Source organism: Abramis brama (assembly GCF_963993115.1).
Source record: "Abramis brama genome assembly, chromosome: 20".
Taxonomy (NCBI): domain Eukaryota; kingdom Metazoa; phylum Chordata; class Actinopteri; order Cypriniformes; family Leuciscidae; genus Abramis; species Abramis brama.
Genome location: NC_139982.1, coordinates 3,704,700 through 3,725,398, shown reverse-complemented (window position 1 = coordinate 3,725,398; position 20,699 = coordinate 3,704,700). Strand labels below are relative to the sequence as shown.

The 20,699-nt window shown below is 35.1% G+C and overlaps 1 long non-coding RNA gene across 1 annotated transcript; it reads right to left on the bottom strand.

Annotated features, from left to right (window-relative positions):
* Positions 1-7,476: 7,476 nt before the first annotated feature.
* Positions 7,477-11,425, bottom strand: LOC311071056. The gene is made up of 3 exons (XR_014603740.1): positions 11,321-11,425; positions 7,800-7,874; positions 7,477-7,709 (listed from the first exon to the last, which is right to left on the bottom strand). It is a non-coding gene; the product is annotated as an uncharacterized lncRNA (long non-coding RNA).
* Positions 11,426-20,699: the final 9,274 nt, after the last annotated feature.

The following is a 20,699-nucleotide window of genomic DNA, read 5'->3' as shown; positions in this document are numbered from 1 at the left end:
CCGTGATGTCATCGGGTCACATGACCAGGAAGTGTAATAGCTTTGAACGGGGGAAAAAATTCTTAAAAATACAACGATTGTTCTTTTGACCATATGAGTCGTGTATGATGGACAGGAAATGCGTGTGAACAAAGTACAATAGCCGTGATGTCATCGGGTCACATGACCAGGAAGTGTAATAGCTTTGAATGGTGGAATTTATGTGACAAAATGTTGTGATATAGCTCAAACAGTAGAGCAATGGTGCTTGCACCTTCTAGGTCATGGGTTCGAAACCCAGACAAAGCAAGAACTAATTAGAATGTACATGTGCACCCTGAAATGCAATGTAGAAAAGTCCCTATTGAAAAAATGGTCTGTTAAATAAAAATATATATGTTTAAACAAGTTGAGTAGTGGTAGCGTGTTTGCCTTTAATCGGGACACATCACAAGGACCCGAGTTCAAATCCAGCTATTAGGTCAATGTAGAATTAAAGTCCTTGCTCTTACTCTATTTCCTGTTTACAATGTCCTATAAAATAAATATTGCAAATAAAAATATATTTTTTATAAACAAAGCTATCTAAGGTTTGTAACATGTGTGTGTATCTGTGCAATGTATTTCTGTTGTTCTTGCTTAAGATACATAAAAAAAATAAAATAAAAATAAGCTTATGAGGCTTTTGTACCAAAACGCTTTTCATTCATGATTCAGACTATATTTGCATTTAACTTGTTTTATGGTGTGTAATTTTAAACACCTTTTAGCTTATTTATTTTTTTATTCTCAGGTTAGGTAAAGTCAAATCTGTCCTAAATAATAGGCATATGATTTTCCACACTTATACAATATTTAGATCACAGAAAACTTCACCATGTTTAGTTCAGCTCAATTTTTATCAAATACAGTTAACAAGTTTACATGAAAGGTACAAAGGTACAATTTTTATTATAAAATAATAATAATAATTTACAAGCTTTAAAATTCATTAGCCACAATCCAAGGCATCTTAACACAGCTCTCGGTGAATCAGTGTCTGCCTGGACGTCATTCCAACTCTGTTTTAAAGTCCATCAACTTTTTGACATCTTCAGAAATGCCCTCCTGGACTTGTTGATTAGAGCCTTTGCCTCTTCGTCCTCCTTCTTCTGGACCCTTTCTTCGTCACACATTCTGAATCTCGTCCGCAACACAGGCGGTAGGCGCTTGCATTTTTCTTCTTTCTTTGGCAAAGCTCTTTCTAATACATTTTCAATTTCTTTCTACTCTGCAATATGCCTAAAAATGCTTAGCCTATAACATTCAGTGTGGTAAGTTTTTCTTTATAAACCATTTTCTCGATAAATTATTTTACAACAATAGCAGTGTTTTTCTTTATAAAACATCTTATCAATAAATGACTTAACAACTTTTGGTGTCTTGCTGTATAAAAACACTTTCATTAGGCTATAACGTTGTTGACTCCAATACATAATTGCTTCATACACAAAAAGGAATATTGATCATAAAAAATAAATGTGCATGTACCCAAAACACATAGCCTACATGTTTTATAGCTGCAGATACTAAATACTTTTACTTGTATATTTTTTTGCTGTTTTTATCAGTTTCACACTTTAGAAACGCTCCCTAAGTTTTCAAGCCGAATGTCAAACGAATGTCCAATATAAAACCAACTTTACCGCGGTCGATACGTGGGGGTGCTAAGAAAACAATTGATTTTCATTACTTAAAGATGAACTGAACTGGAATTTTGAGTAAAGGTGATATAACAGATGTATTTTATTTATTCTCATTGGTACAATTTTTAAAGTGGCAGAATTTGTTAAAAGGGATAAAATGGTATGTTGAAAATGTTGTTGTTGCTACACGGGCGCCGCCATGTTGGATTTCAACATTCGGCAACGTCACTGGAATGGTAAGCTACTCCGTTGCTAACCAACACTAGCAGAGCAGCCATTGCATGCAGCCCCTGGATTTCGAGTCCGTAGTGAGCATTTTTTAGCGACAGACTATTTAGAGAGTTGTACTTTCAATACAACCGGTTCACTGGTGAGGGTTAGGCTAAACCTGAGGCCATTCCGTCAATGTTAAACTTTTCAGGCTGTAGTACAGGGCAGACCGATAGACCATGGCAAGTACTAACACCACCGATGCTATCTATGTTACCGCAGAGACAGGGCGCTGAAACGCGCACGTCAAGGCAGAGGACAGAGAAGTATGTTAACTGTTATCATGATAGCAAGCTAAGCAAAGGGCTGGATGTAACGTTGTCACATACACAAAACATATTGTGTTCAATATAGCCTTACAGCGTTCAACAAAACTGAGACACTCATTCATTGAAATTGAGCAACAAAATCAAGCTATATACCAAACGATCCAACCTAGGGAAAGAGCTAGCAGCTAACGTAAACACGTTGGAAGCACTTTTGTCAAACTCCACAAGCTAGCCACCACTCCGACCATATAAACCGTATAAATCATGACTCGTCTCGATAATAATGCGTTTACTAGCTGCTAATAAAACCACAGCAGGTCTGTAAACAGATTCCAATGTCCTACCCACCCTGAAGCTAGCTGATGTCCATCGTCTCAGGGCACATTGTTGATACAGAGGGAGTTCAGTTTTTTTTTTTTTTTTTTACGTTTCTTCATTCGGATCCATTTGCGATCCATTCCATTCTGAATAAACAAACAACGCAGTTTACATGCTTCATCCTTGTTGCATTATTCACTAAGATAATAATTAATAAGTGCACGCACAATTATCCGTTAACTTGATAGATGTTGCTGTCCGATATGTTTTATGCACAAACAAATGCCTTTCAACGTGCACAATTCAGAAGTAAATGAATATGCAGCAATTTGTACAAATAGAGAGTCTGTAAGCCTACTATACGTGTTGTAGCCATTAAATAAGCTCATTTAGTTTAATTAAAATATATATATTTTTTATTATTATTATTTTTTTCATCTATGTTGAATATAAAAAGTTAACAGCATGAGTAAGATAGGATGCGCAATATATTGAGAGATATGGAGCGGGTCAGACATGATTTTGACCACTTAATTAAGATTTGCATTGTAGAAAGCCTTTCTTTAAAGTGAATTTCGTTTTGTATAAATTGTATCTTAATTTTAATATTTTTTTCATCAACCATTTGCCTGTATTTAATAAGCAAATATAGCAGACATTATAATCATGGAGGCGTCCGCGCGGTCACTTGCATTGCACGTGAACTGGAGCGCATCTCATCCTAACTTAACCGAAACTCAGTGTATGCCTTACAGACATGAGAAATATAGAAAGCTTGAAATGTCTTTAAACGAAACAATTCAAAACGAAAAGAAATAGGCTACTCTCTGATTATGTAATGATGTGCATTTCTATAGGCGCGTTCACTACAGAGATTGCGATCGTCAGCTTAATCTTTGCAGCTGACACTGTTTATTAATAAAAATAAATGCATGCCCGTCACCGGATTTACAAATGCACATCTTGCTTGTTGCACGCACACATATTATGTAGGCTACATATTACGAAATAACAAGATATTATGTTGAAATAATTAGGCTAATTATTAATTATCATTATTAATAATAAATCTATAAGAATATTTGATTGAATGCTGAATGTTGCTTGTTCAATTGAATAAAATTAATAGCCTACTTTAATTGTGATAATTAAAATAATTGATTATTAAATATTAAGTGCTGTTTGCTCATTTATTAATACTATTTGTATATAATATATCTAGCACCCCCTCAGCACCTGCGTTAAAACATTCTCTGGCGCCGCCCCTGATTATAACGGCCCACGTATTAAAAAAATGGTAGGTTTAAATCGGGCTTGGGTTCATAATTACAGTTAATGTGTCGGGCCGGTCGTGTGGTGGTAGTCAGATACCTATGCCATTAAAATGACTCATTTTCGTCTGTGTATAGGACCTGCAGCTGCCTATATAGGCTACCTTCGCAGGTTCTACCATGCCGGTGACGTCATCGGAATTGCCAGCGTTCTAATACTAACAAATGCAATTTTTGTGTTGCCTAAAAAAAGAGCTATATTGATATTTTTAATTCAAATTTTTTGTGTAATTTACTTTTAATTGTCATAAACAACACATTTTCAACGTTGATTATTTCAGTTCAGTTCATCTTTAAGTTACTCTATAATATAGAGGTTCTCGTTTTTTCAATAAAAGCAGCTATGATACACAGCACTTTAACTGGATTTGGCCAAAGAATAGTCAACAAAATAACTAAGCCTAAAATTAAAAACGTTAAATAAAAAAATAAAAAACGTTATCCAATCACTGCTTAACTGCTTAAAAAATATTGACTAATATAGCCTACTGTTATATTAACTGTGCGTATACATAATATAGATTTTAATAGCTTGATGCTCTTTAAATATTTTGTTACATTATTAAAAGTTTCGGTGCATAGGACAGACCTATCCGCGATCGCTCTCCATGGTTCTGACCAAAGAAGAGAGCTTTGGAATCTCCATTACGCATCATACCTGGGCTGCATTTTCCGACAACATTGTCTCTTAGCGCGCTACGAAGACTCTTAAGGTATAGCTTAACTAAAGGTATACTACCACTAAAGGTATATCATTGCTAGGCGTCTTCAGGGCTATCATCCACTCGTGAGGCAGAGGCGCTGAGAGGCAGAGGCGAGGCGCCCTCCTAGCAACGGCGCTGTTTTTGGTAAAACATGATTTTGACCACTTCATTACGTTTTGATTTATAGAAAACTCTTTTTAAAAGATTTTCGTTTTGTATAAATTGTATCTTAATTTTGATCAATGTTTTATCAATCAATTGCCCGTATTTAATGAATAAGAATCAAATATATAGCAGACAATGTAATAAGGAGCCGGCACGATCACTTGCATTGCACGTGAACTGGAGGGCGCCGAAACTCAGCTTGTGCCTCACAGATTTGAGAAATATAGGCTATATATTACAGAAAGTTTGAAATGTCTACTTTTAAACGAAAATATTCAAACCCAAATAAATAGGCTACTCTCTGATTATGTAATCCAAATGAAATGTGCATTTCTCTCTGCCGTTCATGGCGAGTCCGCAATCTCCGCATTGTCAACTTCATCTTTGCAGCGACACAGAAAACACCAGTTTATTACTAAACAATTAAATGTCTCCTTGCTAATTTAGACACATTCATAATCATTACTTTAACCGGTTCTTTGTGGCAAGTTTTATGCGTGCGGCTTATTATCCTGTAGGCTAGCCTATTTAATTAAATTAATATAAAGGGGCGATTTGTCCACGAATGGCTTAAATGAACAACTACTAGTCGACTAGAAAAAAGAACTAGTCGGAGGTAGCCCTTATTCCACATATTTTCGAACCAACAGGCCATTCTGTGTTGGGGGAGCGACCGTGAGAGGAGCGGAATATTCAGAAATGCGCTCTCCGCTCACGAGCTCTGATCGGAACAAACCCGAACCTCACTGTGTGCTGAACTTGCGCAGAAACATCAAAATAGACATAGCCAGCTTTTTAAAATAGTTGTTAAAACTAAAAATTTAGACTATTTTAGTACAAATTATGAGCTTATTGACGATTTTTTATAATTCTTGACAAAATTAGAATTCTTTTTTTTTCCAACGACGCAACAATGAGCATTTACTAGCCTACTTTTAAAAAATGCGGGTCGGGTACAATATTTTCTTTCTTTTTTTGCGGTCCGAGTTGCTTTTATATAAGTTAACCTTGTTTATGTTACTTTACGACCTGCAACATATCATGACTGCACACATATAACGTTACTTTACTGTAAATCAAAGATTTGACGATGGATTATGAAGCCTTAGTAGGCCTACCTCTGACCGTGGCGATTATATTAAAAAACTTACTCTCAGCAATGGTGAGATCTTGCCGGATCCCTATACAATAATACCTGACGATGTTTGGATTGTGGATGACAAGAAGTGGCCAGCAATTGTATGGCCTGATATATATAATTATCTAATTCAGACACCAAGTGTGTATACAAGAGAAATGATTAGAGCGTACAAATCCCTTGATGCATACAACTACGTGCTATGTGGTCATGTGGTCATGTACAGCTCGTCAAATACTTTGATGCTGCACCGGATTTTTGCGTGTTGAGGTCAGATGTACTCCAGTACGAACTAAGAGCGCGGGTCTTTTGCCCCCTGGTTGCGTGGGCTTAACTGGGGCTACACAGATTTTTGACGGGGCTTTAGCGCCCCCTAGCCCTGGTGTAGCGCCGTGCTTGGGACTCACGGACACACAGACGCACGGACACACACGAAGCCACAGCTAGCTGAGTGATTATCATCGGTTGGAGATTAATGTGCCACTGAAGGAAGTGTTGCCAAGTCTCCTGGTGTGGCAGAATTTAAGGAAAGATGGCCTGCCCTCCTCAAACCATTCCAGTTAAGTGACTTATCATTCAGTTTTTCCTGACACTACTCACTTCTGAGAACTTTTTGGGAAATTGTGACTTGGACATGAGGTAGTAGATTCACTTTTTTGCTTTGCATAAAGTTCAAATGTTGCTAATCTTTAAACCCCCTTAAATAACAGTCAAACATTTGCTGTCTTACACTGTAAAAATAAAAGGTGCCTGGAGGAACCTTTTGGGGTTCTTCACTTTGCCACACCGGCGGAACCGTCTGTAGATCCTCTAGGCACCCTTTAAAAAGGGGCGGTTCTCTGAAGAACCACACAGGTTTCCTGAGGAACTCTTATATTAGGCACTGTGTGGAACCACTGTGGGTGCCTCCAGGAACCAAATTTCATTTTTTTTTAATATTTAATTTCATGTTGTTACTATGGTTACCTTTGACTTCTATTATAATAAACAAATTGAACCAAATACAAAATAAGAATTGTTTATTACATATTTGATATTCATTTTTATACATACACTTCCATGCACATGGGAAAAAAAGCTAACTATAGATTAATATCAATGAATACACAAAAAATAATATAATACATAAGCAACATGAATAATCAACCATGTATATACAATAGGCTATACAAGAAAAGACATCTTAACAAAATGCATGGAAACGCATATGTTCCACGAAATAAATCAATGTAAAAAAAATTACATTTTGATTAATTAAAAATGTCCATCTTTACTTAACTTTAAAACATTTGTGTTTCAGTCCGATGGTAAGTCTGACATCACTGTTTCCAAGTACAAAAGCTCTATCAGATGCCAAAAACAAACAAACAGTGCTAATATACACTCATTGTGCTGTGGCTTTTGAAAAGCTTAAATGTGTGACTTGAATCAACAGTGTTCATAAATGGTTGTTGAGTATTCTCATGAAACAAGATAGAGGAAGTAGAATTAGAGGCTTCAACCCGGAAACAGTATTCCTTATGTCACAACAAGCAGAAAACATTTTCCATTATAACAGAGTTAAGGTGCAGTAAAATCATCTGTTGTTCTGTGAATGTTCACTGGTGAATTCCAGTCATTTCAATAAGAATTTACATGGTCAGCAATTTCGTTTGTGGTCAAAAATGTCACTATGGGACCAAGTTGGTGTGAGGTACTTAAAGAGTTAGAAAAGTGAAGAGGTGCCGCAGCTTCGATTTCTGTTTGTTTTTCCTCTGTTCTGGTGGATGGTCCAGGCACTTCAGTGATTTTCAGGTCTACAGGAGGATTTTTATTCTTGTTCAAACTTGTATTTCAGCTTACCGAGATCCCTGCAAAGTACAACATTTACTGTTAGTAAGGTTATTAAACTGATAGTTGTGAAACTTAAATAATTTTCTCAGCCTTGTGACGTTCCAAACCTGTTTGACTTTCTGTCTGTGGAACCCAAAAGCAGATCTCAGGCATAATGCAACCCCAGTCACCATTCAATTTCACTGCATGAAACACAAGCAGAAAAAATTTGTGTAAATCATTCAGGAAACCATTCTTATGTACACTTGTCTAGTTCAATTCAATGCAACAATTTATGTAAAAATGGTTAAGCTCCAAAAATGTCCCAGAAAAGATCCTAAAAATAATCAATGAGTTCACAACTCATGTGTTATGGGTTGTGTTGTAAGTCTTCTGAAGCCATAATAGCTTTTTCCTTTTTTTTTTTTTTGTCGAAAAAGACTAAACTTGAAGTTATATTTCAGAATTAAAATGGGTAACACTTTATTTTGATAGTCCGTTTGTTGAGACTTTACTAGTTATTAGTAGCCATTCAGTAGCTTGTCAACAGTGCATCAGTTGACATTCAACAACACTGTTTTAACAGACAAGTAACTTACGCTCAACTGACTGCCTATAGACTATAAGGTACAATTCAAGTGTTAATCTACAGATTTTACAAAAAAGTGCCTGTTGACTGTCAGTGTTATTTTGCAACAGGTTATTAACCAATTGTCAACTAACTTTCAATTGTCAACTAACTTTCTGTAGATTGAGTACCAACAACTCAAGATCAATCTGTCAGTTAAAAGTCAACAGTCATGTCAGCATATGAAGTATATGATACTGTATATCCTACTCAAGGGGTCTCATGTGCATCAAATTAATCATTATTTTAGCTGATTTAAAACTGTTTTTAAAAAATTGTTAACCATTTGTAGGTAATCTGTTGATAGTCAACTAAAGATTAGATCTGTTGCTTGTCAACAAATAAATTGTTTATGATCAGTAGACTATTAATAGACATTCTCAACTAAGCGTTAGGCTAGTAGATATATTTTAGGACTATCTAATTAAAGTGAAAAACAGTTTATATCAGTAGAAAGTCTATAACCTATCAACAGATTAATATATTGTTTATGATCAGTTGACTATTAATAGACATTATCCACTAAGTGTTAGTAGATAAATTTTAGGACTATCTAATTAAAGTGAAAAACAGTTTATATCAGTAGAAAGTCTATAACCTATCAACAGATTGTAAACATACTTTTTTTGTACGTTTGGATAGATGCTGAAACGTATGATACAGACATGTCTGCAACGTAGAATTATTACGAATTCACAGCTACAAAACGTTTACGAATCATAAAGATATCTGTATCATTTCCCTTATACTGTTTTATAGATAAATGTAAGTTCCCTTAACCCTACTCCCAAACCTTAATATACATTACTAATTTTATACAGAATATAAAAAGAATAAAACACTTTATGGACAGAGATGTGTAGGGAAATGCCAGTTTTATTAATAGCATTAAAATATATTTCGAGCCACTAACATTAATCCTACTCCTGCCCCTAAACCTACCCATAACCATTTCTTAAAACTATGCAGGCTAAAATTATGAAGAAAAACAACAGATGTGTAATCATAATAATTTATTGCGAAAATGTAAATCGGTACCAAAAGTCGCTCAAATGACGATGTGTTGCAGTCCTCTCTGGCAGTATATATAATAGTTTTGTATAAGGGACAGATCAGAATTTAAGTTATTAATCCGTGAAAATGTTAAGCCAGCTTCCCTCTGTCTGCGTGAAGACGGCGCGCGCGCACGCGCTTCTGCATTTCAATGTTGTTTCAACTGAAACACGGCATGCTGCAATCTGTGACGAAGCAGGCGAGAGCCAATGAACGTTTGATATCACTGCCGTAAAACATGTCGTAACGCTTCTTGAGGGCGCAATTTTTGAATTTAAATTCATCACGAGCGCGGGATTTGACATGTACGGTCGCTGCTGAGAATGGAGATGGAGATCGCTGGATGTGGATGAAGGGCTGAATTTGGATCTGTTTCTTGCTTGCGTATGGATTATAAAGATTTGGATTACATCTAACGTTACGTTAGCTAATAAAAAAATATGTATTTTGTTCATTTATATTGTGTTTTGGTGTATTATGGTTCTATAGGAGAAAACGCCTTTTGTGTCTCACGTAACGTTAAATAAACTAAGTGTTACAAAATGGTTAAACGATTAAAGAAGGTATTGTTAAGGGTTTAAACTATAGTCCTGTCTGTTAATCCTCCGAAGCGAGTTTGCAGCAGGAACAGAGATTATTTCTTAAATGAGTAACTGTTATTATAACGTTAAACTGCATTTAATAAATGCGATTTTCTGTAAAACTTACTGTCATGAAAGGCTAAATGTATTAATTAATAATTATTGTTATTTGTTGTTTATAACTTTTGATCTTGGCCTCGGGCATTTGAAATGATGTAGACTATTGAGAGTTTTCTCATTTGGAATGCTCAATATAATTTTTTTCACATAATCAGATGGTTCAGATGTGATCGTGATATCCTAGTAAATAATGGGTTGTATTATTTTTTTTTATTTAATAAAAGTTTTTTTTTTTTCTTTCTCTGATGTGCTGGCCATAGTGTTTGTTCTACTTCAGTCAGGTTAGGTATGCAATCTGTTGATAGGTTATAGACTTTCTACTGATATAAACTGTTTTTCACTTTAATTAGATAGTCCTAAAAGATATCTACTAACACTTAGTGGATAATGTCTATTAATAGTCAACTGATCATAAACAATATATTAATCTGTTGATAGGTTATAGACTTTCTACTGATATAAACTCATTTTCACTTTAATTAGATAGTCCTAAAATATATCTACTAACACTTAGTTGAGAATGTCTATTAATAGTCTACTGATCATAAACAATTTCTTTGTTGACAAGCAACAAATAAGCAACTACATGTAATCTTTAGTTGACTATCAACAGATTTTAAATCAGCTAAAATAATTATTAATTTGATGCATATGAAACCCCTTGAGTAGGATATACAGTATCATATACTTCATATGCTGACATGACTGTTGACTTTTAACTGACAGATTGATCTTGAGTTGTTGGTACTCAATCTACAGAAAGTTAGTTGACAATTGAAAGTTAGTCGCCAATTGGTTAATAACCTGTTGCAAAATAACATTGACAGTCAACAGGCACTTTTTCATAAAATCTGTAGATTAACACTTGAATTGTACCTTATAGTCTATAGGCAGTCAGTTGAACGTATGTTACTTGTCTGTTAAAACAGTGTTGTTGAATGTCAACTGATGCACTGTTGACAAGCTACTGAATGGCTACTAATAACTAGTAAAGTCTCAACAAACGGACTATCAAAATAAAGTGTTACCTTAAAATGTCTTATATTCAAATGCAAATGATAAAGATCTAAGAAAAAAATGCATAGCATTATTTGTGAACCAAACCTAATATTATTTTTCTGAGTAACATGAATGAGATTTGAGAGCATGAGGGAAGTTTTTCAGAGAATAACTGATTAAAAAACACAAGTACACAGTCAAACAATACAATTTCACACAGAGAAAGTTCATAGTAATAAAGTACTTGCATGTGGTGCAGGTAATTTACTGTAATTCAATGTTGCCACTGAAATGTTCAGATTATTTTAGAAATGTAATGGCTGTTCTGGGGATACAAAAGAAAAAAAGCTGATTATTCACAACATAATATTTATTGACCAGTAAATGGCTTTAAAATAGTAACGTATTTGAGAGAATGAGGACACATGTAACTTAGTAAGTAAAGTTAGGCTAAACAATAACAGACCAAACTATATTAACCTGCTTTTGTTATTCATAACAAACGCCAATGACAGCAGGAATCAGCTAAATTATAGGCTATATCAGACTAAATCAATCTAAGACAATAAGTCAATAATTTCCATTTGTTCATTACATTAGATCAACGTAACGTTAGTTAGTAGGGGTGTAACAATATATCGTGTCACAATATATCGCAATACAAAAATGCAACAATATGTATCGTGGATAGTGACAATATGTATCGTGGATAGTTCACCCAAAATAAAAATTAACCTGTGAGAAAAAATTTAAGTTTTCAGAGTCAGTACTACATTAAACTACAATATATTATGTTGAAAATAATGTATAATAATGGGGGAATATTAGTGGGTCCTGATAATGCTTATGTTATTAGTCTTATGTTACCAGTAAAAAGTGGCCTACATTATTTTAAACATATCTAGCCAGTGGCAGAGTGCAAGCATATTCGTCTAAAATAATTCTGAATTTTCAGGTTCAGAATCATGAATATATTTATTCTGGTGTCACCATTGTCCAAGCCTATTCATTTACACCCACAATGTTATATCAAATTTAGCATTTAATCAACAGTACATTTTTTCTTAACCTTGGAGTTTTGGAGTATCGCAATAATATCGTATCGTGAGTTCAGTATCGTGATATGTATCGAATCGTGAAATTAGGGTATCGTTACACCCCTATTAGTTAGCATCGCGGCTAAAACCTTCATACCAGATACTGTGCAATAAACGAGTGGTAAACACTGTAAAAACGTAGTAATGTATAATAAATTTCATATATATGTGTGTTTGAATATATAGTGAGTAGACTCTGTATTTATATTTATTTGCGAGTTTACAAACCTTGTAACGGAGAGCCGAACAAACGGTGGAAGCTTTGATGAGAGGAGCCGTTACTTTCAAACCCGATGACGTCAGTGGATACTATTGTTGTTGCGCGCGAGCAGCGCGAGCATCACTGAAGTGACGACAGCTGAGGAATAGCAGCAGTTTCGTGACAGAATACTATGGAACGCCTTTGGGGACAATACCTATTATATGCAACGCGTGAAATTTGGACGCATTAACACGCACAGTTTGTACGCGTCTTTTTGGTCCGTGTAAACGCGAACGTTTTGTACGTCTAAACGCGAAGTTTTTTGTCATGTTATTTAAAGACACGATCGTTTGTATCGCCTTAACGCAACATTTTTGGCCGTGTATTTTTTTGTTACGTGTTTCTAGACGAACGTTTTCGTCGTGTAAACATGAAATTTTTGAACGTGTAATATTTTGAGTCTTATTTGATGTGCGACATACACATTTTTCTGTTTTAGTTAAACTGGTGATAATTAGAGTCGATGATTAAATAGCCTACATTCAATGACTGCATGAATTAACATTATATTCTTTTGTAACGTTAAAGGAATTTATCCTGTGTAAAGTGAGTGGTCTCTGTGATCCAACGACCATATTTCCCCTCTGGTTAATACATTCGAGGTGTTTATTTGGACCACTGAAAATAGCCTACTTGTTGGCAGAACTAATTACACTAGGCCAGTCTACCCTATATGTGGAAAAAGTCGCCTCTTTAGTCAGCGGTTTCTGTGGCGTAACGTGTAAAGGGAGACCGAGGTTTTATTCCCACTGACAGAGCTTTTTTTTTAATAACTGTACAGTTATTAAACGCATTTGTTTTCAATAAAAATGATTTGACTTAAAATTCATTTTAATTCATAAAAGTTACATTTAGGGTAAGGTTATGGGTAGCTCTAGGTCTTTAATATCCCAATAAGTTGCCACTGCAAAATTAATAACATTATCTGTCACTATTTATAAGTAAATAGCATCTAAATGTCTACTGTATCCACAACTGTTGCTATTTACACTTGGACTTGGACTGGCTGCCCCACAGTTTACGTGGTCCGCCTGCTGTAGTGATTCTGTAATGTTTATGTGTCGTATGATTGTGTCTGTGTTTAAATGTTGAATAAAGATTTGTAAATTGTCATAGGCTACTGGTGCTTTGTTTTCTGCTTTTGTATTTTCCTTATTGTTATATAATTGTTAAATTTGTGATTGTTACAATATATTGTTGTTATTAGATTATTATCTGACATATAGGCCTATATACATACAGTAGGATATGTGTATTATTTCCAGTCAAACTGACATCCCGACTTCAAGGAGCATTCCAGAGTCTCTCATACCAGATTGATGCTGGCCCACTCGGAGATTACTCCAGTCATTTTGAAAAAACAATAGCCACAGTATTTAGTATTTAGCCTTTGTCAACTTTATGATTCATTGTATTTATTAAAGTTGAATGATTTATGGCATTTATTGGCACTATTATTGACACCCCACCGTGGACCTCACTAATTATTAAACCCTGGCTATGGCCGTATCCAGTGTTGTATACGTTAACATATGTTATAGGCTACATATGTGTATATAGCCTGTTACATCACTTATGTCTTATATAAGTTTTAACATGGATTTTTAGATAAAATGTTTTCAACTATACACATTTTTTACAGATCTTTAATAAAAAGGGTTTTAACTTTTCATGCTTGTTCAATGAAACCATTATAATATGCACATATGTGGACAAGGCTGTGTATAAGGGAACAATTAAAGTCATGGTTATGGACCCTTCTACTTAGGCTACTTAGAAAGCAGATGAACAGCCCATAAACATCGTTCACCCTCATTAGCTTCAAAACTTATAGCTTGCTTTGAAGAGAATATTAAAAACAAGAATAAATGTGTGGGGTTTATTATTTATTTTTGCATGATATGGTGGTCAAAACTTTACAAACACCTTGCAGAATCTTAAAAAATGTTCACACAAATAAGTGTAATTTTGAAGATTTGTTTTAATTTAGTACTGCCATGAACAAATAATTTCATATTACAGGGCAAATTGCATTTTTTTTCCAATTGCAAAAAAAGATGAGGTTTAAAGTAGACGTAAGCCATAGATGGTGCTGTATAATTATTAACTGAACATTTTTTACAAAATATTTCAACAGATTATAACACCTAGTCCTATTTAGCGAATCTGTGCTGTCTGCTTGGAAAGAGAGGGTTATGTCGTAACAGTAACAGTAGCCACTAGGTGTAGCTAGATACAAATGACTAAGTGCATTCAAAAGGTGTCATTATCGATAGCGATATCAGTGAAGCCGTCATGTCGATGATGAGACGACTTGAAGCATTAAATACAAGGTTTAATGCACTGATACAAAATCGCTTAAGAAATAACACAGAAGAGGATAACAACTTTTCGCAAGGCGACGCCATTGAGAGGTTTGTTTCACGGGCCTTTAGTGTACCGGTAATTCATATTTTTGGCGCCAAATTTAAACACACGTTTTGATTAAGTCACGGTTTAATTAAGCTAAATTAAATTTTACGTTTCAGTATGAAGATCAATCCGAAGACCAGTTTGAATTCTTGAAAGGGTTTTGCTAGACTATTAACGTTATAGGCCTACTCACTTTATGTGTAGGCCTAAACACTTTATGTGGCATACATTTGGAGATAAAATGAAATGTGCTGGAACTGGCCAAGATGCATGGGGGGACTACTAGTTGTAAATATTATTCATATTTTTTGAACAATATAGATGCTGAAAATCACACTTTATTTGAAACCTTTGAAGGCTGTCTCATTTATAAAACCTTCCACTTGGGTTCTGAGAGATATGTTAAATCAACCAATGTTAAACTAACATTTTCTACAAAATTGTACAGGTCAACTTATAAATCATTATTTTAAGCTTGTTGTTGTATACCAGGGGAGGTTAGGCAGATATTAATGTATTGTTACTTGCCCACTAAGTGAATTTTGATTTATTTTACCCAAATAAGTTATAGAGTGAAGCCATAATGAGTTACTGAAAGTTGCTCTTAGATTCTTTATAAAAGTCTCCTCTTAAAAAGTCCTACTTGTAACTATAATTTTTTTACACTCAAAACTTAAGACTAGTTGTAGGAGCATTTATGAGAAGTTTTAAACATACAGACCCAGGTTATATTTTGAAGATAAAAGTCAAATTCTAAATAGATTAATCTGACTAAAGTGACTACAGTAGGAGCACATCTGATCTCTTCTGGAAGCTGGTTCCAGCATAATAGCTAAAAGCGGACTCGCCATGCTTAGAGTGAACCCTTGGTATTTCTAGCTGATATGATCCTAATGATCTGAGTGATCTCTGTTGGGTTTATATTCTGTGAGCATATTTGCAATGTATTGAGGTCCTAGGCCATTGAATGATTTATATACCAGTAATAATACTTTAAAATCAATCCTAAATTTAATTTAATAGAATCTACAACACACCTCCTTGTTTATGCTGTTATTATTATGTTATTGAGCAATTGTCTGTTTGAACTGTTTCATTAAAGACTGAGAATGTTCCGCAGCAACATCCCCAATGATACCTCAGCCACAAGTAGGCGGCAAGCTGCAAGACAGTGCATCATTAGGCTATCTTTTATTGAAAACAGCAGTGAGCATCTGCTCACAACACAGCGTAAGTGCTTAAGTGTAAAATCTTTGACATTTGTGACATTTGTATTTTTAAAGGTTAAAAAACTGTTTATCTTTAACAGGTACAGCAGTTCAAAAATAATTGTTCCCCTTTCAATGAATGAGAGGGCATTCCATCTGAAAATTAGAGAAACCTTTCCAACAATGGAGGAGGGGGAGATTGAAATCTGCAGAGTGGACAAGAGGCGAAGGATCTTACCAGTTCAGTTGAGCTCAGTTTGCCCTGCATCAATTAAAGCATGCCCAGAGTTTGGCAGGTCAGCAGTATATGTACGGTCAAAAGTAAGTATATGGAGTTACTGCATATGTTCAACATTTTGCCAATGGCGTTGTGCAGAACAGGACATGTCTGTACTGTACTGTCTGTTTTGACAGGACACATCAAGACTGACGGATATACAGCATGAGAACAATGAGGTAAACTGTAAGAGGCATACTAAAGTATCAAAATGTTTCTTTATGCATGGTTACTTATAACAATAATTTCAACATTAAACTTAAAAACACAAGCATCTCTCACAAAAGCAATATTGTTTTCTAAAAAGCAAATTATTGAAACAAATGTCAAAATATGTAAAGCTTAATTATCTGTATACTAATTCACTGTATGTTTCTTGATAGAATTCTTTCAGTGGAACCGCAGAAACAATGCCAGGCATTCCAGGAACAAGTGACAGGGTAAGCAAGAATTATTCTCCTCATCATTAAATGTATTAAGGACAATCAAAATGTTTTAGACCAATTAAATAAACAAAACTTCTAACTAAGGTTTTACTAAAAACTGCTATAAAGGGATAGTTTATAATTTTCATGAACAGAAAGATATTTAGAAGAATGTTTATAACCAGAGAGTTCTTGGACCTCATTGACTATCAAATTGCATTATACGTTTCTTTGTTCTGTTGAACACAAAAGAAGATATTTTGAAGAATGTAGGAAAGCAATTTTCCTACTATGTTAGTCAATAGGGGGCAAGAACTGTTTAGTTACAAGCATTCTTTCACATATCTTTTTCTGTGGCCAATTTATACAGATTTGGAACAACTAGAGTAATTTATGACAGAATTTACATTCCTTGGTGATTTCTTTGTATTAACCAAAAATCCTACAAAAATGGGCATGGCCCACACATATCTCATCATCATAAAGTCAGTCAGAGGTGATGTAACAAAGGTTACAAAAAAATCAACCAACAGAGATTTTTACTGTATAAAAATGGTAAATGATGAACTCCAAGATACCTGGAACAACATCTAATGCATATCATGTGCTTGTAAAGGCCCCCTCTGGAATGCTGAGACAATCCTTGATCACTGGACTAACTGGGCTAAATTTCATTATTAATATTCTTTGTTTTGGCTTATCGTTACATTCTTAAAAGTTATATTCTTTGCAGAACAATCAGTTGCTTAATACTGAATAAAACCAAGTTTAAATGTAAAAAACCTCTAAATATGTTCATTATGTTTACAGGAAAATCGGCGGCGCCAGATGGAAACCTTGGAACAAAGGCGAAGACAGGTTTTTATTAAATTTTTTTCTATTTTTACCACATTTTTTGTTACACTGACATATGTTTGTTTATTTTTAAGAAAATTACTGAAAGGATGGTGCATATAAATAATATTAGTGAGCCAGAGCAAGGCATATTACTACAGTTTCAATACCCTGATGGTTCCAGGAAAACAAGGAGATTTTTGGAGTCTCAACCAATTTAGGTATTTGATGTTGAATTATTTATGGTAAATAATGGACTTTTTCATTATCACCATATATATGGTATATATAATGAACTATATATCCGTTTGTAATGGTTGTGTAATTTTGTTTGTTGTAAAGGATCTGTTCGCATTTGCTGGTTCAGACAACATAGCCAGTGAAGTGTTCTCTGTACAGCTAGCCTGGTCATCAAACACAATACTCAGTACTGTTGATGGCAGTCTTTCCGATCATGGAATCAGTAGCCCGTCAACATTGTACGTGCTTTGGATGTCAGGTGCTCAAATAGAGGTCAGTTTCACTTTTAAAAATATTTTTTAAAAGATAAACAAAAGATCTCACCTCTGTAATTTTAATTGTAATTTAGGGATTAACTGCATCCAGTGGTGCATCTTCATATAGCCAGTCGACTGCTCCTCAAAACTTAGGAACCACCCAAGTTTCTGTCCAGTCTACAGAACAGAATATTGCCTCCTCTCCTAGCCCAGCTCCTGTTCTTCCAGTAGAAATGGTCCTTTCTTCTCCATTTCATCAAGAGCAACAGGAAACTATTGGTTCAGGGTCAACACCATCACCACCGTCGACACCATCACCACCGTCGACACCATCACCACCGCCGACACCGCCACCACCATCACCACTGCCACCACCATCACCACCGCCACCACCATCACCACCGCCACCACCATCACCACCATCACCACCATCACCACTGGCACCACCATCACCACTGCCACCACTGCCAAGGTCTCTAATGTTATCACAATCTATTTTTAATCCCTGTTCTGTTTAGTCTGAGTTAGGATATTGTTATGTTTTTTTAAGGATTGGATAGTATTGGCTAAGATTATTATATAGAATTATTGTGTTCAATGTAGATTTTGCACTTACAATAATTATTCAATTTGGTTCCCATCTAGTGAAGTTATTTCTTCAGATTCCGAGGATGAGGCCATTGTGGATATGTTAACCTCACCTTTTAATTCTGACAATGAAAGCAGTGTGAGTATACAAGAACAGTCAAGAAAGAAATGAGAGAAAAGATACTTTCCTTTGCTACTAATTTGGTTTTGCTTTCTGTAATCAATTAGGATGAAGTCAGTGCAGCAGATATCCTTAGGACATTTCAGAAGGAAAATCTTGATTTGGATGAAAGAATGGTTGTGGTGGCAAGAAGAAGAAAGATTCTGCACAGTGCATGTATTGCATTAAAAAGCAGCTACTTTGCATGGCACAAATTCCCACAAATTGAGTTTGTTGGTGAAAGTGCTGATGACTACGGGGGACCCCGAAGAGAATTTTTTAGGTAAGGTTTATATAATAAAAATACTTGTTAGCCTGTTTTTGTTTGTTTCCTAAAAATACTGTTGTTGCTACATTCATTTTGTTAATTATTGTTTTTATTTCTTCTCTTTTTCGTGTGTTAGGCTTTTAATGCAGGAAGTTCAATCTTCATTTGGAGTATTTGAGGGGAAAACAGGGCAAGTGTTTTTTACTTATGACCAGCCATCTGTGGAGGCAAGACGATACTACACTGCAGGAAAGCTGATCGCTTGGTCCCTGATGCATGGAGGACCAGGAATCAAAGCTCTGGATGCCACATTATTCCAATTAATGTGTGGCCAAAACGTCAAGGTGGAGAACTTTGACTGGCATAATCTCTCAGATGGTGATACTCAGGATAAAGTGCGGCAGGTACCCACCTTACCACAGTTTAAAGGGATAGTTCACCCAAAAAAAAATTCTGTCATCGTTTACTCACTTTTGAGTTGTTTTAAATCTGTATAAATGTCTTTGTTCTGATGAACACAGAGAAAAATATTTGGAATAATGCTTGTCACCAAATAGTTCTTGGACCCCATTGACTATTATACAGGAAAAAACAATTTTTTAAATGTCCTTATTTTGTTGAACAGAAAAGAAGATAGGACAGGAAAGAATTCCTTGGCACTTTTGACTACCATTGTCCTTTTTCCTATTAGTCAGTTGTAGCCAATAACTGTTTGGTTCACCATTTATTCTTATACCTTTCTCTGTGTTCAACCACACAAAGATTTATACAGATTTGGAACATTGAGAGAGTCAATAATGATAGAATTTTCTTTTTTGGGTGAACTATACCTTTAAGGCACTAATGTTTTCTAAGGCTAATGCCTAGAAATGTATTTTTTTTTTTAAGGTTTTTCTTTGTAAGACACAAGAAGAACTTAATGAAATCAAGGCGAACCTTGGTGACTGGATTGCTGATTGTGGAGTCCCTGGAGTTTACAGTGCAACACTTGATGACACAAGACGCATATATGGGCAGATGATAAAACATCACATTTATTTCAGGTATTGAACTAAAACTATTTTTAACAATGTTACTTAATTACAACATTTTTTATGTTTTCTAATGGCATACAATAAAATAATTTGTGGAATTTTCTCCTAAAATAGAACAGCAGACATGATTAATCAGTTCAAAGATGGCATGAACTCATGTGGGAACTTATGGAAGATTGTGGAAAAAAGCTGGAAGGTCTTCCTTCCAGTGTTTACCAATCAGCAGAGAGGACTTACTAGAGAGGATTTTAGATCCCTGTTCACAGTTTGCTGGAGTGAGGCGGGTAGCAACCTTCGAGAAAAGGAGGAAGACACAATCTTCTGCTGGGAGCTCTTTCTGAACAAAATTCAGGGTAAACAGACTAGACTTTCAGTGTCATTAAAGGGATAGTTTAACCCAAAATAAAATTTCTGTCATAATTATCTCCCTGTTGAGTTTTTTCAAATCTGTATAAATATCTTTGTTCTGGTGAACACAGAGAAAGATATTTTGAAGAATGTAGGACAGCAAACAGTCCTGGGGCACTTCTGACTATCATTGCCAATTTTTCTACTATGCTAGTCAATGGGGTCTGAAAACCCCAT